At 37.0% G+C, this 27504-nt stretch overlaps 1 pseudogene; it reads left to right on the top strand.

Moving 5' to 3' along the window:
• The window catches only part of LOC110641111 (probable terpene synthase 12), a 71668-nt pseudogene that overhangs the window by 27197 nt on the left and 16967 nt on the right, over positions 1-27504 (top strand).

The raw sequence follows: 27504 nt of genomic DNA, 5'->3' as shown, positions 1-27504 counted from the left end.
TAACACAAAACTCTTTTTACTGCACCGATATGGTGTTTTGAAGGACTGTGCATAAACCTGGATATTACTCTAACTGAAAAAATAATGTCTAGCCATGTATGCATTAAGTAAATTAAGCCACCAACACAGCTTCTAAAGTGACTTGCATTTGCTCGTTCAGTTCCATCATCAACCTCCAACTTCTCATTTAAGTTCATAGGAGTGGCTACAATCTTGCAATTCAACATATTAAACCTTTTAAGCAAATCAATTGCATACTTCCTTTGTGACACTGACAAACTCATTTCATATAAGTATTTTAGGGTAGTTTTGCATTCATTTTGCCTTTTTAGTTTAGTAATTTTATGCTTTTAATGCTTATTTTAATTAATTTGTTAATTTTAGTTTCATTATATTTGATTTTTGGGATTTTGATGTTTTTGATAGGTTTTAATAAGGTTTAAAGGCAAAAAGGTCCATATAGAAGAAATTTAAAGTGATTTGGAAGCCTAAATGGTGTGAAAAATGAAGGAAATTCACTTAAAGAAGAAGTTCAGCCGAGACTTTTAAGGGCTTCAACATGCCCCGTGTTGAAGGTCGTGTGAAGATAAGAGTCAGCCTACAGGAATCCACATGAGGCATGTAAATTCACACTGGTCGTGTAAATAGAGATTTCAAAACAAAATAAGCCGAAAGTTTTAAGGGCTTCAACATGCCCCGTGTGGCTGGTCATGCATAATCTAAAGGCTCCTCCTTTGAATCTATATAAGGCATGTGGAAAACAACTTAAATCAACATGAGGCATGTGGGATGACGCTGACAGATTTGCTGACATGAAAAAATTTTCTCTTTTCACACCTTTTGTCTTTATCCCCTCAAGGTTTATATATCCCCTCAAGGTTTTTGTTTGATATTAGATGATTGATAGTTTGGTTAATTTTGGCATTTTATTTTTTTATTTTAATTTCTCTTTTTTATCATTTTACTTTGAGATTTTCTTATTTTGGTTTTTCTGGTACATATCTTTTATATAAGAAGAACAAAAAGTGCAGAAATTGATTTAATTTTTGATCCTGAGATTGAAAAGACAGCTAAAGCTTTAAGAGCAGAGTCTAAAAGAAGAAAAGCTAAACTCAGAATTTAAAGACAGCAAGAGCAACAGTAAGAGCAACAAGTGATAGAAGCTATGGGAAACAACAACAACCGATCAATTAAGGATCATGCTTTTCCTTATTTTGGAGATTTTAGATCGAGTATTACAAGGCCTAGAGTGGAAGTAAACAACTTTGAGTTGAAGCCCTCACTTTGTCAAATGGTTCAACAATCATAATTTGGGGGAGGTCCTACTGAGAGTTCACATGTGCACCTTGCACATTTTCTTGAGATTAGTGACATGCTGAAAATAAATGAAGTGTCAGATGATGCCATCCGACTGACCATATCTACAGTGAGTTATGGCCAAATGAACAGTTACTGTTTATTTGGTCATTTCTGCAGGGGCTGTTTGCAGGGTATCCGGATTGGGGCCAACTTTTGGTCCTCTTGCTTTGGTCTTTTGGGCATGATTTCTTCAGCAAAAATGTGCCATTATAAGCCTAGTTTCATGTCCAATTGGCCAAACATCAATTGGACTAACACAGCCAATGATATGGCAGTCCAAACAGGCTGGACTCACAGCCTCATTTCTGCTGTCTTTGGGCAGCCTTCCCATTTCACTTTGCCATGCATTAGCTCACTTCAAATTATGATTAACTTGCCTTAAATGGTCACTAATTGACCATTAGAATGTCCATTAATCATTTCATAAGCCAAGTCCACATTTTACTCCCAAAACCCTAGCTCAAATTCATGGTTCACACAACACACACCAATTAAACATACTAATCACACTTCTCATCATAATCAAGCAAGTTATCCATTTTATTTACAATAAAACACTTCAAATCCTACTACTACACAAGCTGGCTGGATTCTTAGTCTAACATATATCCATCAATTTCATCATTTATCATGTAATTCTAGTATAACTCACTTTATTTTCATCATTTATCATGTAATTCTAGTGTAATTCACTTTATTTTCATCATTATAAGAGGAAGAAGTAAGAATTTAGCACTAACCTTAGGAGGGCAGAATTTTCCCTTGTAAATTCCTCACTTTCTTTTGTTTTCTTGGCTGCCAAACACCTTCCCAAGAGGTAAGGATAATTTTTAATGAAGAGACTTAAGGTTTAGTGGTGAGAATTCAAGGTTTGGAAGAGAGAAAATGAAATGAATTTTAATGGAGGAAGAAAAGGTTCACGTCTAAAATTGGGAAGAAGAAGAAAGCTGCATTTTTCATTCATTTTCTGCCCATTTTATTGATTTTAAATGGGTTATAGCCATGTGTCAACACTTGAGTGGGTGAAGGCACACTAATGACATCATGTGATGTCATAAATTCCCATTTAATTCATTTTTTTTCTTTTCTTTTCTACTCATTTTCAATTCAATTTTTAGTAATATTTATTCACATTTTATGTCATAATAATTATTTACTTAACTGGACAAGTCGGCCAAAAATCACCTCTGAAGGTGAAATGACCAAAATGCCCTCCGTTTGGCTTAACAGGTTAAAATTGTCTGTACCGATTGAAAAATTTTTCTAAATATTTTCTTGGCATTCTAATGCCATAGGAACCTCAATGACCCTTCTCTTGTGTCCCAAAAATTATTTTATGAATTTTTCTCCGGGTCTAGGGCTCCTCGTTGCGAGAACCGCAACTTACCTCTGATTACCCATCGCTTGGGCACCGGCTCATTTGACTTTGTTGTATTTTATTTCTAAAATTTTTACTAAATTTTTCTTATTAATATTTGAGTTAATTATGGTTCCTGACTTTAGTTTAAATATTTTTCCGGACGTTCTAGTTGTCCGGACCGACACCGGTCACCGGAACAGTAGAATGTACGGAGTTGCTACCGGGAGGGTGTTACAGGAACACTAGTATTGAAAAGGCATTGTGTGATCTTGGAGCTAGTGTAAGTTTGATGCCACTCTCCATTTGTGAAAAGCTGAAGGTAGGAGATTTGAAGCCCACCACCATTTCTTTGCAACTAGCTGATAGATCTATCAAATATCCAGTGAGAATTTTGGAGAATGTGCCCTTAAAAGTTGGAAAATTTTTCATTCCTGTGGATTTTGTGCTTCTTGAAATGGAAGAGGATATTCACATACCTATCATCTTGGGAAGGCCATTTTTAGCCACAGCTGGGGCTATAAGTGATGTAAAGAATGGTAGATTGACATTAAAAGTTGGAGAAGAGGACATGGAATTTAATTTGAATCAGACTTTGAAGAAACATCATGGAGTTGATCCTTGTTTAAGGGTGGATGTTATTGATGAGATTGTGGAAGCAGAATTTAAGAAAAGATATTAAGTTGGAGGGAAGTCAAATTACTCTTCATTCTCCGTGTAATCAACATACAGTGCAAAAGAAAAAGTCTCCTTTGCCACTTCCTTTTTATAAGAATGAAACTCCAAGAGTAAAACTTAAAGCTCCATCTAAACAACTCGAAGTAGAAGGTTCATCTCAAGTTTGTAAGAGTAATTTGCAAGGTGTGGTTGGGATTCTAAACAAAGCAACAGGTACTTTCATAGTCAATGGGAAAAAGTTGAAGTACAAATTTATTGCATCACCTGTTGAGAAAGGAGGCAACACTTTCCAATTCCAACCACTATGAACTGAAAAGGGGTCAAGCTAATGACCTTAAATTAGCACTTCTTGGGAGGCAACCCAAGTTTATTTTTAGTAGTTTGTTAATTTTCTTTTTCTTATTTCATCCCTTATAACTCAAATTTTGATATTTGTTTAATTTTTGGTTTGTAAGCAAAATGTAAAGATTGGATGTTTTGGAAATTGCTGCAAAGAAAACCAAATTGCTTATTTAGGGGAAGTTTTCTGTGTTTCTTTTAATTTGTTGGTAAACAGTAAATTTTTTGCCAAGATGATGTGTTGCTTGAGCTAGAATGAAATCAGAAAATTTAGTTGAGAGAAATTGATGATAAGGATTAAAATTTGCTCTAGGATTGTGCAATAATGCTTAACATGTTCATATTTAATTGTGGCTTATTTCAGTGTTTTAGCTATGTTTATATGTGTTAGTTTGGCCAATTCAGTTTATTTTAAATTTGTTAATCTTGAAGGGATGATTGCTATAATTTGGAGTTAGTAATATGCTGCAAGAAGAAAGGGTAACTGCTGTTTGGGGAAGTATTCTGCACTTTTATCTCATTGTGAACAATATTTTTTTTTTATGCCAAATTGCTATTAGGTTTAATATACTTTGATGGAATGAGGATGTTTGGTTGATATATGTGTTTTGAAGTGTTAATTTGGTGGAAATTTTATATAAAGTGTCAAGGTATTGATTTTTGTTATTTTGAGTATCAAGCATACATTAAAGATTGAGTTTACTGCATATCATGTGAATAGTACTTTCATTACTTTTATTGGATATATTGAATATGCTTTGATGGTATGAGTATATGGGTTGACAATACATGATATTGAGTTAAACTTTTGCATTTTGAGGTGTGAACTACGATTGAGATCTATTTTAAAGTGTTTTGGGAAATAATTCATGCTGATTGTGGTTATTCTTTGGTAGAGTATTTTTAGAATTTTGGGTTTTTAAAGTGAAATCTTGAGTTTTATATCAGGTCAGATAGCATTGAGTATGACATGCCTCATACTAAAAGTTATGCTATCATGTAAGCTATTTGAATTGCTTAAAACTGTAAAATTTTTAAAACCCACCGAAATTTTCAGGAGGCATGACATGCCCCAAATTGGTACCTAGTGTCAGTTGATCAGCATTCAGCACAGGGCATGCGAATTTACCTTTACTTCAACATGCCTCATGCTACTCAATTACCGCACATGTTCACCTAAAAATCTGAACTCTAAAATTTTCCAATTCACTTTTCCCTTTTTCACCTCACTCCTATTTAATTTGATATAATTGGGATACTTTTGCACATATTTTCTTTGAGCTACATTGTTCATATTATTTTGAGCTTAATTTTGAATTAATTGTTCTTATTTAGCTTTAATTCCCAATTGTACATATTGTATGAGCTGATTAGTTTATTTACTATTTGTCCATCTTTGCAATCATTTAAGCCAATGAGGGCATTGTCTCATTTGAGTTTGGGGGAGGGCAAAATTTTTGTAAAAAATTTTAATCCTTTTTATTTACATTACTTAAATTGCATTTCATTGCATTTCCTTTATACTTAGTTACTTGGTTCACATACACCATATACCTACACCATGTAAATATATACATTTGCATATAGATATCATATAGATTATTTATAGTTTTTATTTCAATTTTTTTATTTTATTTAATTTTTGCATTCATTTTAGGAATCATGCATACATAAAAATAAATAAATAAATAAATAAATTTTTACCTAATTCTTAGAAGATTGAGAATCATTTTGAAAAGTAATTGAGCTTGCCTTTAGATGGGTTTGACATATTGAAAGTTTTGAATTGGTATGAGAATATGAGATTCTTATCTAGGTTTATATCTTCTTAGCCAAGGGCTACCCAATTAATTATAATGAGTTTTGAGTGCTTAAAGAAAACTCTAGAGTAAGAAATAACTAATTGTGTCTCACTAATCCTAGAACAAGCCTTCTAGACCTTTTGAGGTGAAATTTTTGCATTCATTTGAAAAGAGAAATGATTAAGGCATTCTTCGAATTTCAAACCCACATTTTTAGCCTTAACCAACCTCATTTTAAAATTTTCCTTTGAAACCAATTTGAGCCTTCATTTATACCCTTTATTTCCTTGACACCCATAATTTACCTAGCTATAAACCTAAACACTTACCGTCCTTTGTGAGAATAATTTGTTTAAGAGATAGATTCTTAAAAAAAAAAAAATTATATAATAATCAAGTGGGAGAAGTACTAACGTAAAATTGGCTAGCAATCATATCATATTGCGAAAAAAATAATATTTACCACCCAAGTATACAAAGAAATGAGTTTGGGGGTGGATTAAAAAGGGACAATTGCAATGTAAAATTCAATGTTATTTATGTAGTCCCTAAAAGAGTTGCAAAAATTGTATGCTAGCATTGGTGATTTATTGTAACTTTTTTCCTCCCATTTGATTCTAAAAAAATAAAAATAAAAATAAAAAAAATAAAAATAAAAAATAAAATAATAATAATAAATAATAATAATAATAATAATAAAAGAAAAGTGTTTCTTGATCTTTTTAACAATTCAATTATTTTCATGTTTTGCTTCCCTTTTACCTTTTCTTGTTAGCCACATTATTACCCTTTAGCCCCATTACATCCATTAAAAGTCCTTTTGATCTCTTGATTGTGTTTTGCTCCATTAGTGGAGATAGGATTAGTTGGTTTGCCTATGGGATTGGCACATTATTCATCTATTTAAACTATTTCCATCATCATTTGAGATGCTTTAGTTTATGGATTGTTTTAGAGCCTATTTTAGCATGATTTCTCTATGTAATTGATTGGTTTGGGTTTGATAGAATGAATAATTGACCCAAGGCTAAGCGGTGATAACTTTGGTGAGAATTGAATTCCTTATATCTTGAAGGTGGGTGTATGATTTGTTGGTGGCTAGAGATAAGTTTGAAAGCTTGAATGAGTGATTTTCATGAATTTAAGAAAAGGCAATCCAATTGCATATAATTGTTTTTATTTTGCTTGAGGACAAGCAAAGATTTGAGTTTGAGGGAATTTGATAAACTCATTTTATATAAGTATTTTAGGGTAGTTTTGCATCCATTTTGCCTTTTTAGTTTAGTAATTTTATGCTTTTAATGCTTATTTTAGTTAATTTGTTAATTTTAGTTTCATTATATTTGATTTTTGGGATTTTAATGTTTTTGATAGATTTTAATAAGGTTTAAAGGCAAAAAGGTCAATATAGAAGAAATTCAAAGTGATTTGGAAGCCTAAAGTGGTGTGAAAAATGAAGGAAATTCGCTTAAAGAAGAAGTCCAACTGAGACTTTCAAGGGCTTCAATATGCTCCGTGTTAAGGGTCGTGTGAAGATAAGAGTTAGCCAGCAGGAATCCACATGAGGCATGTAAATTCACACTGGGTCATGTAAACAGAGATTTTAGTACAAAACACGTCGAAAGTTTCAAGGGCTTCAACATGCCTCGTGTAGCTGGTCGTGCAGAATCTAAAGGCTCCTCCTCTGAATCAACATGAGGTGTGTGGAAAACAACTTAAATCAACATGAAGAATGTGGGATGGTGATGGCAGATTTGCTGACATGGAAAAATTTTCTCTTTTTACACCTTTTGTCTTTATCCTTTTAGAGACTATTTTTAGGGCAAACCTTGAGGGGATATATAAGCATCATATTCTCATTTTTATCATAAGAAGAAAGAGAGAGAAAAATCAAAAGAAAAAGGAAAGAGGGAATCATGCCATTTCTAGGAGGAAAAACGCCTGCAAAGTGACGTTTTCCAGCTTCCATTTTTCAGAGATTTGGATCTTCTTCTTCTGGGTTCTTTTATTTTTAGTTTTATTTTCATGTTTTCTTGTTCTATTTCATATTTTATACTTGTAAATACAAGCATGAGTGAGTAGATACTTAAGATTTCAGAGTTGGGTGTAATGATCTAAGTTTTATCTGTGGATTTGAACTGGTTTTAGCCAGATTTTAATATATATAAGTTTTGATTCTTATCTTGTGTGCTTATTTACATACCCATTGTTAGTACCCTTTGGGTTTTGTTCTTAATCTTAGATTGAAGGACCGAGAGGTGAAAATCTATAATAGATAATCAAGATAATAAACTTAATCACCTAGTGTTAGAAATAAACTAGTGGGTTAAGAGGAATTTCAAGTTGATTGAAGTGCTTAAAGGGTTTTGGGTAATTAAACATAGCATGAGAATGGGGTTTAGTTTCTTTTGAAACACTCTTTAGTTTGCTTTAAAGAGAAATTAAAGAAAATCACAATTAATTTTCTTCAAGCCTGTGTTTTCCATAATCTTGGTTTTTCCTATCCAAATCCCAATAAAATTTACTTCATGAACCTCAACTCTAAAATCATTTTGCCATTAATTAATTAAATTCTTAATTACCTATTGAAAATTTTAGTAAATTAGTATAGTGCTTAGAATTTTAATTGCTTCATTCATCATAATTTCTTTATTTTTCCAATTTAATTTACTGCATCTCTTACTCTATTTTTAACACAAATTATCGATAGCCCAAATAATCGTGACTTTTATAGTTTGATACTCAAACAACAAATCTCTGTGGGACGATATCTTTTTTTACTACTTGAATGACCCGTATACTTGCGGAGTACGCATCAGACATCAGACACAAAGATTCCATCTTCAACTTGCTTCACTTCTAACCTGAGAAAATAGTTCAATATCCCTAAATATGACATTTCAAACTTTTTCTTCATTCTAACTTTGAATTCATTAATGAGAGAGAAAGAAGAACCCATATAAATCATATCATCAACGTAAAGGTAAACAATGAGAAGATCATTTTTACTTGGTGATATGAACCTGCCTAACTCCACCTCAAAAGCTAGCTCCATTAAGCTTCTCACTAAAGTATGCTATTGGTCTCTTTTCCTGCATTAAAACGGCTCCAATACCTATTCCTGATGCGTCACACTCAATCTCAAAAGTTTTAGAAAAATTAGGTAAAGCCAACACAGGAGCGGAGCATAACATCTCTTTAATTTTGTGAAAAGCATAATCTTGTTTCTGTTCCCAAACAAAATTAACATTCTTTTTGACAAGATCATTCAATGGTGCTGCAATGGTACTGAAATTCTTAATAAATCTTCTATAGAAACTAGCTAGTCCATGAAAACTATGTACTTCAGATGCAGTCTTTGGAATGGGCCAGTCTCTAATAGCTCTAATTTTTTCATCATCAACTTCAACACCATTAGCACTAATGACAAATCCTAAAAAGACAACCTTTTCCATGCAAAATGAACATTTCTTCAAGTTAGCATATAATTTTTCCTTTCTTAACACATCGAATACAGCCCTTAAATGATGCATATGTTCATTCATGCCTCTATCAGAAACCAATATATCATCAAAATAAACAACAACAAATTTTCCAATAAAAGCACGCAACACATGATTCATCAATCTCATAAAAGTGCTAGGAGCATTAGTTAGCCCAAAAGGCATCACTAACCACTCATATAGTCCATGTTTTGTTTTAAATGCAGTCTTCCATTCATCACCTACTTTCATGCGAATTTGATGATATCCGCTTTTTAAGTTAATTTTGGTAAAAACACAAGCACCACAAAGTTCATCCAACATATCATCCAATCTAGGTATAGGATGGCTATACTTTACAGTGATTTTGTTGACCGCCCTACAATCCACACACATGCGCCATGTGCCATCTTTCTTTGGTACCAAAAGGACAGTGCAAAGACAAGGGCTCATACTTTCTCTCACATATCCCTTAGCTAGCAATTCCTCAACTTGCCTTTGTAATTCTTTGGTTTCTTGAGGTTACTTCTATAGGCTGGACGGTTGGGAATAATCGCCTCAGTACAAAATCAATCTGGTGCTCAATCCCTCGAATAGGTGGTAGTCCAGCTAGCATCTCCTCAGGTAGTACATCCTCATATTCCTGCAAAAGGGAGACAACACTAGGCAAATTGGGGTCAAGGTCAGATGTGGATAAACAAGAGTCCTTAAACACAATTAATAACATTTGCTTGTTGGCAAACATGGCATTCCTCACATCTCTTCCTTTAGCATACAAGCTTAATTTTCTCTCCTCTTTCCGCACAGCTCTCTTTTTGCGCCGAAGATTCACCTTTTTCAAGCACTCTTGGAATGTTTTCTTTACTCTCTTTTCTTTACTCTCTTTTCTTTCCTCACAACCACCCTTGTCTTGCTCACTCACAACATTTTCACTCAATTTCTTTTCACTCCTTCTTTTCTTCTCTGCTCTCTTCGCCACTCTTGATTTTTCCTCACCCATTGCTTGCTTAAGCCTTGTTTGGTCTTCATAAATCTGTTTTGGTGTCATAGGTGCCAAAATGATTTTCCTTCCATTCATTTCAAAAGAATACCTATTTTTATACCCATCGTGGATCACCTTTCTATCAAATTGCCATGGTCGGCCAAGTAATAAATGGCCAGCTTGCATTGGAACCACGTCACACATAACCTCATCTTGATACTTTCCTATTGCAAAGGAAATCAATACTGCTTTGTTACTTTCACCTCACCACATTCATTCAACCACTGCAATTTATAGGGTCTAGGGTGTTTCAAGTCCTCAACCTTAATCTCGCACCAAAATAGTACTAGCAACATTGGCACAACTTCCCCCATAAATGATGACACTACAAGCTTTGTCTTGGATAAGACACCTTGTATGAAAAATTGTTTCTCTTTACAATTCATCACCAACATCCTCCTTTACTTGAGTATTTAATGCTCTCATAATCACTAGAGCACTTCCTTCAAGAAAGATATTCTACCTCTGCATCCTCCTCCCCAAGATGTGGAATCACTCACAATTTCCTCCTCTGTTTCTAACTAACCATTTTCTCTCATGAACATGACTCTCTTGTTAGGGCATTGAGAAGCTATGTGTCCACTGCCCAAACACCTAAAACACTTCACGTCTCTATTTCGGGTAGTAGTTGCAACCTCCTTTCCTTTACTTTCTACAAATTTCTTCTCCGCCTTCTTTTCCTTATCCTTATCCTCATTTTTCTTATAGTTGCTAAAAGCCTTTTCCCTATCCTCCTTCTTCCAGTTAGACTTCCAAGATGAAGAAGTACCTGCATTTCCTCCAAATTTTGACTTGCTTTTAAGTTGCCTTTCTACCTTCATAGCCATGTGGACCATATCCTCCAACTCAACATAGTGATGTAACTCAACAATATGAGCAATCTCCTTGTTTAGCCCATTTAAGAATCTAGCCATGGTGGCTTCTCTATCCTCCTCCACATTTGCTCTAATCATAGCAATTTCCATTTCTTTATGATAATCTTCAACACTTTTAGAACTTGAGTCAATTTTTGTAACCTCTGATGTAGCTCTCTATAGTAATGACTAGGAACAAATCTCTTCCTCATTATAGTTTTCATCTCACCCCAGGTTGCAATTGATTGCTCATAATTTCTCCTTCTACTAATTAACACTTGATCCCACCATACCAAAGCATAATCAGTAAATTCTACTGCTGCTAACTTTACTTTCTTTTCCTCTGAATAGTGCTTCTACCTTCCTTTCCCATTCAAGATACACATCCGGATCATTTTTCCCTTGGAAAGAAGGGATGCTCATTTTAATACTTTTGATATTGTCATCTACCCTATTCCTCTCTCTTTCCTCTCTTCTTATCCTCCTATCCCCATTCCTCCTATCTTCAGCTCTTCTCTCATATCTACCCCTCCTAGGTCTTTCAACCTCAAAATCATAGTTATCAACCTCAACTTCATCAGATTCAACTACTGGAGGTACAAGATCCCTCCTATTTGGCCTTCTCTCATTTTGCCTATCTCTTTGCTCCAATCTTTCCAACCTATCTATGATTTCATTGCACACAACATTCATTCTTTCAAATTGTTGTCTGACAGCCTGCATGTAGAATGGATTTTCACCTTCCCCCTCACTACCATCACCCCTTTTAGACATGTTTTCAGACCTGCAAGAAAATGGTTAGTGTAAAGAAAACACCTCACTCACTCCCTTACGTGTTTACACTCAACAGAGGACACTCCACTCGTGTTTAACTCAACAAGGCTTTTTCCCTCTTATGAACTCACCACTCTGCCTTTTACCTCTCTTGGTTATGTCCACAAGTTCTTATCAAACTCAAGTAACTCAAACCAAGACTGTACCCACAAAAATTTAACACACAATAAAATTCTTGAACGTGACGGATCAAAACGAGTAATCAAGAAAACAATAATGTGATTCAAGAAGTCAAGAAAAGAAAAGCTCAAGTATGGAAATGTAATGCAATAGGAATCAAGAAAGAAGACACCAAAATAAAAGAGTAGTAAGCTGGAAAAGAGACAACCTAAAGTAGAGATATTAAGCTTAAATATCCAAGTTTGCCACCAACTTATCAGACTACTAGCTCACACAATACACCAAGAATTGCATAAATTTAGGATCACCAAGCAAATGAGTGTATTTTGATCTGAAATTGAGTAGGCAAATGCAACCCAATACTAACTAATTGTTGCAAGAATTTCACGCTTTTCTTGACAGACTTACTATGTAAATCAAATATAATCGTGTCTGCCGCAAAATTTTGGTTCCCCACACAAACGATTAAATTTTGAGCTGAAATTTAATTTGAGAATGTGGCACAAATGGCTCAGAATTTTCAGAATTTCGTGGTGATTTGCTATGTGAACTTAATTTGATCTGGTTCACAGAAAATTTTGGTTCCCCACACAAACGGATGAATTTTAAGCTGAAATTTAATTTGGGAACTACTGATATGGGGTATAAGCACTTGGTAAATTTTCAGAAATTTCTGGGTATATTTGCTATGTGAACTTATTTTGATCGATTCTGCCGCAAAATTTTGGTTCCCCACACAAACGAATGAATTTTAAGCTGAAATTTAATATGGGAACTACTGATATGGGGTATAAACACCTTGTAAATTTTCAGGAATTTCTGGGTCTATTTGCTATGTGAACATAATTTGATCTGTCCGCAAAATATTGGTTCAAAGAAAACGATATCAAACAACCCCAAAATTTACACCCAACGTCTTAAACACACCCAAATAATGCTGGTACAGTTTCAGGCCAAATTGGTAAGTCGAACTCAATGAACCAGATAATCTCTCATGCTTAATATCAAAATGAAGGAAGCAAAATGGATGGCTAGAATAATTGCTTTAGCTTGATTAACCCAAAACCCTAAGACAAACCCAACAAAACAAATTTTTAAACAAACAGGTCCAACTAAACCCCAAGAGCCAAACAGCAAATATGAAGAAGGTAAGAAACACAAAGAATAAAAAGCAAATAGAGAATCTACCTTGTTTGGACGTCCCTTTGCTATGATACCAAAACTGATGTGAACCTTCAAGTAATTGGTAACTTGAAAACCCACATTCAAGAATTAAATGAACAATATGGAAAGCACCAAATCAAGATGTATGAATTTGAATCTTTGAACCAGACAATCGATTGTTGTGTAATTCAAAGAAAATATCGTAAATGGGATTCTTGACCTAATTCATATGGAGAATGAATAAACCAAGAATATTATGCACATTAAACCTTGCAAGATAGAATCTCAGCAAGTTAATGAGCTTCACAAGAACAAAGGCAACAGCCAATTTACTCACTAGAGGAGCAGAAACAATCTCTCATTAATATTCAAGTATGTCCCCCACTCTCTCATTACACTTGTATTTATAGCCTCTTAGCTTCAAAGCTAAAGACAAAAATATCCCTACTTTTGTAACAGCTGTAGGGAGCTTTAAGTCCAAACAAAAATTAATCTATCAAAAGACTAAAAACTCCTTACAAAAAGTAAATTTAATGCAGCAGCAAATAAGGGCATTTAAGTCCAAAAGAGAAGTGGTTATAACAGATGGAATATTCCTTGAAAAAGGTGCCAACAGATACATGTACATGGGTTGGATCTGGTGCATGCATGTCCACAGGTTATTCCATGTAATCTAATGCTCCATATGACACCTGGTCACTTCTAAGCATAATTTTCACCAAATTTAATCCTTTACATTTTTCTTCATGCCATTCCAGCTTATAATCCTTGCTCCTTATGATTTCACAAATTAAATTATGAAGTGATTTAGCTCTAGCCCTAGTAATTGGACCTTGGATGAAATCCTTTGTTGTGGATGTAGCTTGATTCTCATCACTTGGTCTCTTCAAATAAAGATTGGGCTCGTTCTTACTTCTTTCAAAGCCATTATCAAGAAAGTAGGAGTCAATTTTGCTATACCATGCCCATAGAGCCTACTTCAATCCGTAAACTGCTTTTTATAGCTTGTACACTTTCTCTTCTTAGCCTTCAACTATAAATCCTATGGGTTGAGTAACATATACTGACACACTTGAATTATATAGATGTTTTTAAGCATATTTGTATTCTAAATCATAGCATTTAGACAAGTATTTTCATGCATAGTAGTTGATTTCATTAGTTTTCATAAAATATGTTGCCAAGCCCTTAATTCCATGTTTTCTGCATTATTTCAGGTGTTTGGGTGAAGCCCCAAAGAATGGGAGTGCAAACGAAAGCTTGGAGAGGTAAAAGGACAAAGAATTGCTGCTGATACAAAGTACACAGGTCGTGTAAACCAAGCCCCAAACCCGTGTAACTCTTTGCCTGAAGAAAGCCAAGAGAATCAATGAGAAACATAAGTAAATGGGTTGTGCAGGGAACCCGTGTAATCTGCAGGGAACCCGTGTAAGTCTCTGCCAGGCATAAGCTTGAAGAACCTTATGAGAACAATAGTACACAGTCCATGTAATCAGGCCCGTGTAGTTGGCACTGACCCATGTAACTTTCTGTGCCAAAACAAGACCACGCAATTCTCCTCCAGTAAGTTACACGGCCCTACTTTGCGGGAGCCGTGTAGTGACACACGAGCCGTGTACTATGCTATAGCCTATTTTCTGACTCGAATTCCCCTACTGTTTTCTAATTCTAACGAGACTCCTAAAGCCTTTTGAACTCAAAATGACCTAATCCTAGAGCAACCAATATATATAGAAAAGAAAACATCAGGAAAAGAGGTCAGCCACTGTCATCGGGAATGCTGCTAAAGGTTGCTATTGTTGTGCTCTACATCAGTACCAAAAGAAGTCTTTCAGCTGAAGCTTCACAAGATCAAAGCTGAAACTCTCTTTGGCTCCTTCATTTCATCTCCTTAGACATAACTTTATTACTTTATTTCTTTTGCATAACTCTCTTTTTATTGTTTTTACTTTTTATCATGACATTTGCTGAACACACCATGAGTGAGTAGTTTTCTTATTCTGGATTTGGGAGAGTAGCTCTTGTAATTATTATTATGGATGAACACTGAGTTTTATTTATTGGATTTGAGATTCGTTTCTTGATTTAATTTCTTGTGATCTTAATGCATGCTATGTGTTGGTACCCACTTAGTTATGATTGTAGATGTTAATTGAAGGACTAAAAGGTGAAGATTAACATTCGAAAATCAAGATCTTGAACCTAGGAATTCTGACCTAGACATAGGCTGATACCTTTGTGGAACCTAAAAATTGGTCAAAGGTCTTAAAGGATTTTAATTGATTTGATCACCAAGAAAGTAGGGTTCGAGTTAATTAAAATATACCCTAGATACCTTGAGAGAGGATCTAGGATAGCTTAGGACTGATTTCCATCAAGGAAAATGATCCTCAATACAGTAAATAAACGAGATAACATCCCTAGTATAATTAAAGTGTGAAATCTTAATTCCAGAATTGCTTCAAATAAATCATTTTGTTTTAAGTTTACCATTTTAGTATTTAAAGTTAACAAACTTCATTCCCTAAGTATTCGATAGCTTAGACAATCAAGATTTCTGTGTAGATTGGTACTTGCTAAACAAAATTCCTCGTGGGAACAATACTCTACTTATCACTTTATTACTTATTAGTGATACATGCACTTATGGTAATTGCAAAATAGCGAAACATATACCTCTTCTTGCAACTCTCCATTTAAAAACGCTGATTTAACATCAAGCTGATACACTTTCTATTGCAATTATGTAACCAATGCCAAGATGATTCTCACTATTTCAAAATGAGCAACGAGAAAATGTTTCTTCGAAGTTAATACCTTGTTGCTATGAGTAGCCGTTTGCCACTAGTTGAGCTTTGTGCTTCTGTATACTACGATCTGCATGATACTTAGTTTTGAACACCTACTTTAGGCTAATTGCATTCTTATCATTGGGCAAATCCATCAACTCCCAAGTTTCATTCCTTTGAATTGCTATAATTTCTCCTTTCATGGCACTACACCATTCTTCCTTCTCTGCTGCTTCTTCAAATGCTATTGGATCAGCTACAAATAAGGCTTGAGTAGCCTCATAAATCTCCCATAATGATTTGAATTTTGTTGGAGGTGTTTCTTCGAAAGATGACGTTGAAGAAGATGAGCTTGATGATGACAAAGGACTTAACAAAAAGGGTTGCTGAACATCAGTTTGTGGAGCTTTATTTTCAGTTGAGATTTCAAGTTGAACACCATCTAAATTCTCATGCTAAGTCCATCTTGCCTCTTCTTTGAAAACCACATTCCTGCTAATAACTACTTTGCCACTAATAGGATTATAAAACCTATATGCTTTAGATTGAGAGCAATAACCAATAAAAATATATTTTGTTGAATTATTATTAAGTTTACTATGATTATGAGAATCAACCAAAGCTTAAGCAACACAGCCAAAAATGTTTAAATGGCTTACCCAAGGTTTTCTACCACTCCAACCCTCATATGGTGTTTGTTTTAGAACAGCCTTTGTTGGTGATAAATTTAGCAAATAGATAGTAGTTACAACACCTTCTGCCCAAAACTCATTTGAAAGTTCCTTGGCCTTCAACAAGCTCCTTGCCATCTCAACAATAATTTGATTCTCTCGTTTAGGACGCCATTTTGCTTTGATGTATTTGGAGTAGTTAGCTCTCTATGTATGCCTTGCTCTTCATAAAACTAAATAAATTCATGAGACAAAACCTCTCCACCTCTATCTGTACGAAGCACCTTGATGCATCTTCCACTTTGCTTTTGAATAAGAGCTTTGAACTTCTTGAAGGTCTAAAATGTTTCTGACTTGTATTGCAAAAAATAAACCTGCCTCATGCGAGTATAGTCATCTATAAACAAGAGAAAATATCTACTACCACTAAACGATTTTGTTTACATAGGACCACACAAGTTAGCATGAATAATCTCAAGATAACTAGACGCCCTTCTAGACTTCCCCATTGGAAATGGTTTTTTACATTGTTTCCCATATATGCACCCTTCATGAACATCTGTTGGCTCAATTTTGGGCAACCCAAACACCATTTCTTTTTTACTCAACAATTTTAGACCTTTTACATTTAAATGCCCATACCGCAAATGCCACAATCTTGATTCACTATTATCTTTAATAACAAGTGCATGATTTTCAACACTAGACATTTCAATTGGAAATAACTTATTTGGCGTCATATGTACATCAACTATTATCTGATCAGATTTTTCATCTTTAATCACATAAGAGACATCATCAAAAAAAATCGAATACCCACTAGCCATAAGTTGCCCAACACTCAATAAGTTTTGAGATAAAACAGGAATAAAATAAACATTGTAAAGAAGCTTTATATTACCATGACCATTATTGATCACCACGGTACCTTTGTTTTATACTTGGATCTATTTGTCATCTCTAAGTCTCACCTTTATCTTGTATGACTCATCAAGCTCCTTAAACAATGAATTTATTCCTATTATGTTATTAGAGTAGCCACTGTCTAGAAACTAAATGTTATCAGAAGCTGTTGTACCATCATGAAAGGCCATGAAAAGCTTGACCTCCTTCTCTTCCTCTTGTCCTGTATAGCTTGCTTACTTTTCCCTTTTCTAATATTTAACTTTTACATGCCCAAACCATTTATAATAGTAACATTGAACACCAACTTTATTGCCCCTTGGCTTTTCAATTTGTTACATTTAACCATTTTGCTCATCACCACGTCCTTTGTCACATGAACGTCTTCCACGGAATCCTCTTCTGCCACGTCCTCTCCTTGAAACCTACCTTTTTTATTTTTCTGATTGGAAGACTCCCCCTTGATATAAAAAGCTTTTTCTTCATTCTTCTTATCCGTCCTATTCAGTCTTGCTTCATGGGATTGTAATGATCCCATCAATTCATCAAATGAATATATAGCAAGGTCCTTGGACTCCTCAATAGCTATAACTACATAATCAAACTTTAGAGTCAAACTTCGTAACACCTTTACTATTATAGTTTGATCAGAAACTTCTTTTGCATGGGACCTCATTTTATTAATAATTGCAGCCACTCTAGACAAAAAATCTTACATCGATTCTCCACTTTTCATCTACAAGGTCTCAAACTCAAGAAGAAGTAATTGAAGCTTCACCGTGATCACCTTTGAGGAGCCTTGGAATGCTGTTTGCAAAGTCCTCCAAGCTTCTTTGGTTGTATTTGCTGCTGTAATTTTTGAAAAAATGGACTCATAAACTGCCTGTTGAATGAAGAATAATGCTTCGGAGTCCCTTTTCCTATTTTCTTTCAACCTAGCCTCTTCATCTGGATTAGGATACCTTTTCTCAACCAAGTCCCACAAATCTTGAGACCTAAAAAAGGTCTTCATTTTGATGCTCCATAATTCATAGCTTTCACCTTTGAAGATAGGAATTGATGGTTGAGAAATGCTCCATGCATTGCTGTTACTTGCCATGACTTTTACGCCCAGTTACAAACGAACTAGGCTCTGATACCACAAATGTTGGGAAACAGAGTTAAAAAAATAGGAAACAAGAAATTATCTTTAAAGAGGAATTTAAACAAACAGGTGATGGGCACAAATGTGCTGTAAAATGATGCACAACAATTTTCCTATTATTCATGCTCTGTAATTTGCCTTTAAATAGGCTTTACATAGCAACTGAAAAAGCAACAAATAAGCAAAAATATTTGGCACTAACTGAACGTGCCTTGACTAAACCAGAAAATAGAAAAATAAGGAAAGAACATAAACAAACTTAGACCGAGTCAATAAGCAATAAAAAAAATGAATTTGCAACAGTTAATTTTGAATCAATTATTCAACACTTGTTTTTGCCGATTTTTCATTACAATTGCCGATAAGTAATTAAGCTTGGAGTGAGCATGTTGCAGGACGTGTTGTACAAAGACAATGCAACGAAGCTGGAGGAGGAAACTAGAGGTGTACTTTGTAATGAAAGAGAGGATTTCTTAACCATTCTTGAACTGATTGATCATATCCAACGGTTGGGATTGGCACTCCACTTCGAGAAGGACATAAAGAGAGTTCTTGATGGAATTGTTGATTCAGCAGAATGTAATTTGTTTACCCGGAAATCTCTCCATGCTACTTCTCTCAGGTTCAGACTCCTAAGACAATATGGTTATGAGGTTTCTCAAGGTAATTCATTTGTGCTATGGATTACCAATCTTTTATATGTATGAGGTGTATTAAGAGTTTGAGTAGGATTGTTTTGCTTGAAACGCAGATGAATTTAAAAATTTCATGGACCTTGAGGAAAATATTCTAGCAATCCACAAGAAGGATGTAATAGGAATGCTAAGTCTGTACAAAGCTTCATTTTTTGTCTTTGAAGGAGACGATCTTTTACAAAAGGCATCGGCACAGGCAAGAACACATCTCATCAATACTCTTCAGAAAGGAAACTCATGAGAGTTGGATATGTCTATTATGGAAAGTGTTAGTCATACTCTGGAGGTTCCATTGTGTAGGAGAATGCTTATGTTAGAAGCACGTTGGTATATTGAAGCATACTGTCGCAATGGGATTTTGCGGTCGCCCGGACGATCACTCACCGAAGTGGGAAAGAGTGAGGAGTCGCCACCTTAGTTTTGAGGGGAACTAAAGAAAACCATTTAAGAAGATAAATAAAGAATGAAACCACTTCAAGACAGAGATTCTAGGTTCGGGGTCCGTAAACGGGTGGGGAAGGTGTTAGGCACCCCACCTCGTCCCTTAATAAGGGTAGGTAGATTTAATTTTGCGTCCTTTATAAATTAGTTAGAAGGGCTCGGATGGGAATGTTAGTCCTTTTGGTAAAAGGAATGTTTGATTTTTCACTGATTAGGATCACCCAGATACATAAGTAAATGAGACAACCTTAGTGAATTACTTTTGCATGTTAATTTTACTTAAAAAGGAATGTTTTATTTAAAATTTAATTTAGGAGATCGGATAAGAACTCTCCCCCGATCCTCTTTTAGATATTCATTAAAATTTTGGTTGGGGATCGGATAAGGACTCTCTTAGATCCTATTAAATATTTATTAGAGATTTTAATTTGGGATCGGATAAGAACTCTCCTCAGACCTCTTTTAAGTATTCATTAAAATTTTAAGTGAGAATAGGATAAGAACTCTCCTCCAATCTCTATTAAGCATTTATTAAAATTTTAAGTGAGACCTGATAATAAGTCTGCTCCGATCTCTTTTAAATATTTATTAAAAATTTTGAATTGAGGTCGGATAAGAACTCTCCTCGACCTCTTTTAAGTATTTATTAAGATTTTAAGTGAGACCGGATAAGAACTCTCCTCCGATCTCTTTCGGATTAGCAGGAGCACTGGAAGGGGCTTTGCCGATCTCCGAATTTCAATTTCAGCTACATGTCACAAGAACCTAAAACTAAGGTTTCGGCATTCAAAAATCTGGAGGTTAGGTTTCTTGATACCCTATGACTAAATGGGTAATACTAAACTTGATTTACCGACCTTCCATGTAGTCATTTCACGCATACCTATTAATGTCCGATGCATTCATCTAGTTTATTTTGGTTTTATTCCTCTTCATGGTATCTTGCGAATTCCCATTCACGTCGACCTAATAGTTTGGCTATTTTCTGACGTGTTATTCAAGCTTTCTCTTGTAAAAGAGGCCCTTAAGTTCTGAGATACCTATATTTTGCACGACCACTTACACGCTACTAGGAGCTAAAAGCTCGTATTCGAAATGACGAAAATTGTGAAATGATGGACCGATCACTAAAGAGATAATTTGAGAGTAACGTTCTTTGAGATTTTTCTTAGAATAAACTTAGAGTAAACGCGTCGTAGAGAACAAAGAAAGTGCGAAAAGTAAACGCAAATACTTAATAAAGCAGTAATATGAACTCTTACCGTGAGGAGCCAAATATATTGAAATAAGCGAGGTGGTAAATAGTGATGAAGATGGCGGATTGATCACCTGAGAGTTGATGTCTGTGAGGAGCCAAATGTATTGAAATAACTATGAGGTGGTAAATAGTGATGAAGATGGCGGATTAACCAGCTGAGAGTTGATGTGCATCGTGAAACCGAGAGATGCTTTAGCTAAAAGTTAACAGGGTAAGAACCGGTGGAAGGAAGTTGAGCTTGAGCAGAAGAAAAGAAAGCAAAGATGGCGAGAGTATGACCGGATAATGAACAAACTGGAAATGTAGAGTTCAGATTCAAAATCTTTTCCAAGAAAACACTCCACGAAAACTAGTTTCAAAAGTCTTTTTGATCACTACAAAGCAATGAGTAACAAAGCGAATGAAGTTTGAGTTCCTCCACGATAATAGCAGCCTCTTGTCTATATTTTTGTCCGTTTTTTTTTCGTCCCCTGAACAGTTTTTTCATGCAGGTATTTATAGGAATCGGGTGCTCCCCATGAAGGGTCAGGATTCATTTTGAGGGAGATGGAGGTCGGGATTTTGAAGTACATGATCGGATGTTCGGGAATTAAAGAGAATCAAAAGCGAATGGTGAGATCAATTCTCAAAGTTTTTGTCCTTTTCCTCTTTTAATCAAGCGGTCTTGAATCCTCTTGTCCGAACGATCGAGGGTGAGAGTGAAAAAGCGCTGGTATTGTCATCTTCTCTTTTGATCCAAGGGTTCGGATTCATCCTTACAAGTGAGATCAACGGTGGAGATTGGGATGTACAGGTATCACATGACATACCTGGCACTGTCGGCATTGCGGGCGATTCTTAGGCGTGCGGTGGAGATCTCGTCATCACGCTTTAACTACCTCGGCTCGATTACGGCGGTTATTGGAATTTGTCTTATTCTTTTTGTCTTCCGATCCCTCCCCTAGCTCCTATTCCGATCTCTCATGCTGATCTCCTATCTCCCGATCTCTTTTATCCCTTGATCAGTCTGGATTCGGTCCAAGCATTAATTACATCTCGATTTTCGAAACGTCCGCTTCGTTTTCCGCTCAGCATTAAATGCCCATTTTCCCCTATATATACCCCTGTTGATAGTGGCATTTCCTTCATTCGATTTTTCTCTCTTTCTCCTTGTTTCTTGGTTCTAGCTGTTCCGGGGAAAGTTCCGGCTACAACTGTGGTTTTGATCCTCTTCCGATGGAATTCCCTATTCCTCGACTGAAAATTTACGATCCCGGTGATTGGATGGTCCTAATTGACGATGGTGAGAGAACTGGATTTGACCGATCCGTATTGCGGGCTTTGGTTGTACCGATCTCGAGTTGCTCAACTGAGTTCATTCGGCTTCTCATCACATTGAGTGTTCCGACAGCGGTTTGCTCCCACATTGGGTGTTCCGACAGCGGATGAAGCATCCGGTCGGCAATATCCTTGGGATCAGTTATAAACTGATCCTTAGATCACCTGGGAGTATCCTTGGCATTAGTTATAAACTGATCCATGGATCTCCTGGGAGTATCCTTGGGATCAGTTATAAACTGATCCTTAGATCGACCTCTTGGATAGGATTTTCACCGGTCTCTAGAGATCACAGAAATGATGTGATCCAATGTTAGTGTAATCCGATCTCTAGAGATCGCCCAAATGATGTAGTCTGTCAATGTAATCAGATCTCTAGAGATCACCCAAATGATGTAGTCTGTCCTTTATTGTAATCCGATCCCTAGAGATCGCCCAAATGATGTAATCCGATCTTTTTGCAAATAAAGACTTTATTTAGCAGTTATCATCTTATTATTTTTGCATTGATTATTTTCCGATCTCTAAGGTGGTTATCCGATCTGGTTCTTTACTTGAATGACACTTGACTAATCCTTTATTCAAAATATTTAACTTATTATGCCGATCTCCAATTAATCGATCTCTGAACATTCGGATATTTGAGAGAAGTGTCAGAACAGCTGTCGAGTCTCACCAATCGATGCGCCGCCTAGAACCTCGCGAGCATTAAATGCTCGGACTAGTATAAATAGGGGAGGGTTAGCCAGTTGTTCTCTCATTTCATTTTCAGTCTCCTGCTCATAGCTTCGAAGTTCTCTCATTTTCTCCAGTTTCTCGGCCGATTTGACTCTGGTAAGTACTTTGATCTTCTTTTTTGTTTAATTTCTTTGTTTATTTTGAAATTGAGCGGTTCAGACGGTCAGAGAGCGGCGAGCCCTCCTGCCATTGAGTTCTCTTGGTCATCGTCTGATGAAGAAGAGGCGGTCGAATGCCAAGCGCAACTGGACCCCTTAGGGTCCCTGCTCCAGGTCGGGGTCGGGTCGTACCATTAAGGCGTACGCGCCCTTCTTTAAGGAGAGAGACCCTTCCTATAGACGAGCTTCCATCGGTTCTTCGGGAATCCGATCTGCAATCGTTTGTTCAAGAATACAACATTTGTCCTGATTCATATGAGCTGATCAAGTGCCATGGCGATCTTCGTGTCGATCATTCTTTTGAAGAGGATGACATGGTCATGGTGTATGAAGAACAGTTAAAGGCCGGTCTGAGGTTCCCTCTAGCCGATTTCTATAAGGAGGTCCTAAAATTTCACCGAATATCCATTGTTCAAATCCACCCCAACTCGTGGCGGATCTTGGTTGCTTTCAGGGTCTATGCCGAGCTAAGGGAATCGGACCTCTGACTAAAGTGTTCGCCAAGCTGCACCGCTAACTCACCGAAAGGGACGATGACCATTGGTTCTTTCAGCGAAGCTAATTGCGCGCTCTTTTCCGATCGCCTCGTCTCTTAAGAAGCGGAAGAATCGTTTCTTCATTGTGAGGAGCAAAGATCCGAGCCGCTTTGAGGACTTCCGCATTTGGTGGTACGGGGACCCTTGCTTCCGAACCATATTACCACTGGCGAAGAGGAAAGTTTGATAGTGATGGATCCAAGAGTGAGGCTGCCACTAAAAAGTATTCTTGTTTGGATTCGGTGAAATTTGCACCATTGGATTTGTTCGGTGCTCACTTGGCCAAGACCGCGAACTTCCGCTCTCTAACCTCGGCATCGGTATTTTCTATATCTCAATTCTCACGACCTTAGTGATCTCACTAACCTTTTCTTTGTGCAGGTATGGCGGGTGGTGAGGTTCAAGGAAGCGGAAGAAGGAGAGAGAGATCTCTGGGAAGATAAAGGAGATAAAGCGTTCGGAACGACTCCAAACGCCCGGTCACGAACCTGGGGAGATACAAAGTGATCCTCCCCAACCTTCGGGTCCGCCGACCACTGAAGCTACCCGATCTCCTCCTAGATCGGAGGAGCAGCCTCCGACTCTTGCAGTTGTTCCAAGCAGGGAAGGGGGGCCTTCTCAAGCTTCAGGAGGACCTCTTCTCGGGCGCTCAAGTACTGATCGACTGCTTGAGGAATAACCGGACTGTCAAGGAGAACTCTGATTTCGCCAAAGTCCTGGGGTCTACCATCTTCTTTCAGGAGGATCGGGACAGGCTATCCCAGAATGGTCTCGACGACATATTGACTCGGACCATGAGCTTAAACGTGGAGTGTCTGGTGAACCAGACCATGATCCGGGAGAGGATTCAGCGCCTGGGTAAGGAGATCGGGAAGAAGAATCAGGAGGTGGATTCCCTCCGATCCCAACTCTCATCCGCTCGGGATTATATATCTCAAGTCGAGGGACGGGCAAAGCTCCATGAAGACCGGTTGGCCGAACAGAATCGTGCTTTGGATGAGAGGGACCGTGCTCTTAAGGAAGTCAGTGCTTCATGCCAACGAAGCGCTCAGTCGCTCAACTTATAGAGGAACTTGAGGCGAAGGATAAGGAGCTTAAGGAGAAAGATAAGGAGCTTAAGGAGAGGGATGAAGAGATGGTGACGGGAATAGCCGAGGCCTATGTGAAGGCCCACAAGGATCTCTTGGCCGCACTCCAGGAGCGTTACCCAGAAGAAGACTTTTCTTGGATGGCCGATGTGGCTCCTGAGGACAATGATGAAGACAGTGAGGATGAAGCCGAGGGTGAGAGGGAGAGAGGGAGTGATCCAAATGTAGATCAGGCTGGGGGTGATCCCCGGCCCAATAACTTGTACAAATTATGACATGAAATGAAATGCCTTTTGTTCAATGAATGATTGTGATCGGAAAATTTTACACCATTATTTATGAGTATTTGATTGTATGAGCACAAAAAACAAAAACTAAATGTGATTATTAATCTTAGTATGAGAGATCGGAAAGCACTTTGAACATGAGATCGGTAGGGAAGAAATGCTTTACAGAACTTGACCGAAAATTTAACTCGAACACTTAAGATCGGAATCGAACCAAAACTTTAGCTCTTAAACTTTCGGAAAGGAGTCGGCAATAAAACGGTAGGAAAAGATCTAGTGCCCGTTCATTTTATTCATCAACGAGATCAAGAATATTCTTGACAGTCAGGAAATCCGACATCGGGTTTGAGTGGTCGGTTTAATGATATTGAGAGATCGTCGAGGCTTTAATGAATGTGAGGACTTAGCATTGATTCAATTCTCTGTGAGGAGAGATCGGAAATGTGACCGCCTATCAAAGAGGGACTGGAAACGTGATTAGCTGTTCAAAAAAGATTTTTTTATTGATTCTAGGGATCGGCCAAAATATGGTGTCGACAGCTGCCCCTCTTTACATAATTTCAATTAAAGGAAAAATTTCCGTATAGGAATTATGTAAAGATTCCGACTCATATTTTGGACGATTAGGTATTTGAAATTAAGGAACTAAAGCACACCTAAATTAATGACCTAGAGAATTAAAATCAACTTGGATCTAGAAACCAGAGGTTGATAACAGGAATGTAAATTGCATGAAATTAAAATCAACTTGGATCAAGGAACCGAGGTTGATAGCGAAATGTAAATTGCATGAAATTAAAATCAACTTGGATCAAGGATCCAGAGGTTGATGGTGGAAATTTAAATTAAAATCAACTTGGATCAAGGAACCAGAGGTTGATGGTGGAATTGCAGGAAATTAAAATCAACTTGGATCAAGGAACCAGAGGTTGATAGCAGAAATGTAAATTGCATGAAATTAAAATCAACTTGGATCAAGGAACCAGAGGTTGATAGCAGAAATGTAAATTGCATGAAATTAAAATCAACTTGGATCAAGGAACCAGAGGTTGATGGTGGAAATTTAAATTGCAGGAAATTAAAATCAACTTGGATCAAGGAACCAGAGGTTGATGGTGGAATTGCAGGAAATTAAAATCAACTTGGATCAAGGAACCAGAGGTTGATAGCAGAAATGTAAATTGCATGAAATTAAAATCAACTTGGATCAAGGAACCAGAGGTTGATGGTGGAAATTAAATTGCAGGAAATTAAAATCAACTTACAAGGCGAGTCTAACCCTGACACATGAAGTTCTTTCCCTGAAGAAGTGTACTTAACAAGATAACGAAGGCGGATGATTAATGGAGGAGGAGTTGCAAGACCTGACCTATGATCTCATTCTTTCGGATACCCCTTTTTCATTCCCGACTTTCTTCTTACTCTACGGAGAGCGCCCTTGCAGGTTTTCACTTTCTCTTCGTCCATTCGACCAGAAGCGCCCTTTCGGGTTTTCACCTCTAGAAGTTTTTTTTTTTTTTTTTTTTTTTTTTTTTTTTGGATGCCCTTTCGGGTTTTCACCCTTTCCCCTTTTTATGCATAGTATCTCTTGACAGTGTCGGCATTGACTGGTCTCGGGAATTCTTCACCGTCTATGTGGGTCAAGATCAAGGCTCCTCCGGAAAATGTCTTTTTAACCACATAGGGTCCCTCATAGGTTGGTGACCACTTGCCCCGGGGGTCGTTTTGGTTCAGCAGCACTTTCTTCAGTACTAGGTCCCCGGGTTGGAATTCACGTGTGCGTACATTTTTATCAAATGCCCTGGCCATTCTTCTCTGGTATAATTGTCCGTGACATGCTGCTGTTAACCTTTTCTCATCCAGCAAATTCAACTGATCCAACCTTGACTGGATCCATTCTGACTCATCGATCCCTGATTCCTTCAAAATCCTTAGGGATGGGATTTCAACCTCAATAGGCAATCTGACTTCCATCCGTAGACGGTGAGTATGGAGTTGCCCGGTCGAGGTTCTTACGGAAGTCGGTATGCGTGAAGAGCGTGGGAAGCATATCATGCCAATCCCTATATGTGACCGTCATTTTCGGATTATTCTCTTGAGGTTTTGTTTGCGGCTTCCACGCTCCATTCATGCAGGGGCGGTATGGGGAGGAATTGAGGTGTCGGATTTTGTATTGATCACATAATTCCTGAATCTTGGACCATTCAAGTTCTTGGCATTATCGGTGACAATTTCATTGGAAGACCATGCGGCGGATGATATTGCTTACGAAGAATTTGAGAAAGCGTGTTCTGCGTGATGTGAGCGTAGGATGTCGCCTCGACCCACTTGGAGAAATAGTCGATGGCTACAAGGATGAATCTGTGCCCATTGGATGCCTTGGGATTGATGGGACCAATCACATCTATGCCCCACATTGCAAAAGGCCATGGTGAGACGAGATTGAGC

The sequence above is a fragment of the Hevea brasiliensis genome, chromosome 7 (genome assembly GCF_030052815.1).
Source record: "Hevea brasiliensis isolate MT/VB/25A 57/8 chromosome 7, ASM3005281v1, whole genome shotgun sequence".
NCBI classification, from domain to species: domain Eukaryota; kingdom Viridiplantae; phylum Streptophyta; class Magnoliopsida; order Malpighiales; family Euphorbiaceae; genus Hevea; species Hevea brasiliensis.
This window is presented reverse-complemented; position numbering and strand designations above follow the sequence as displayed.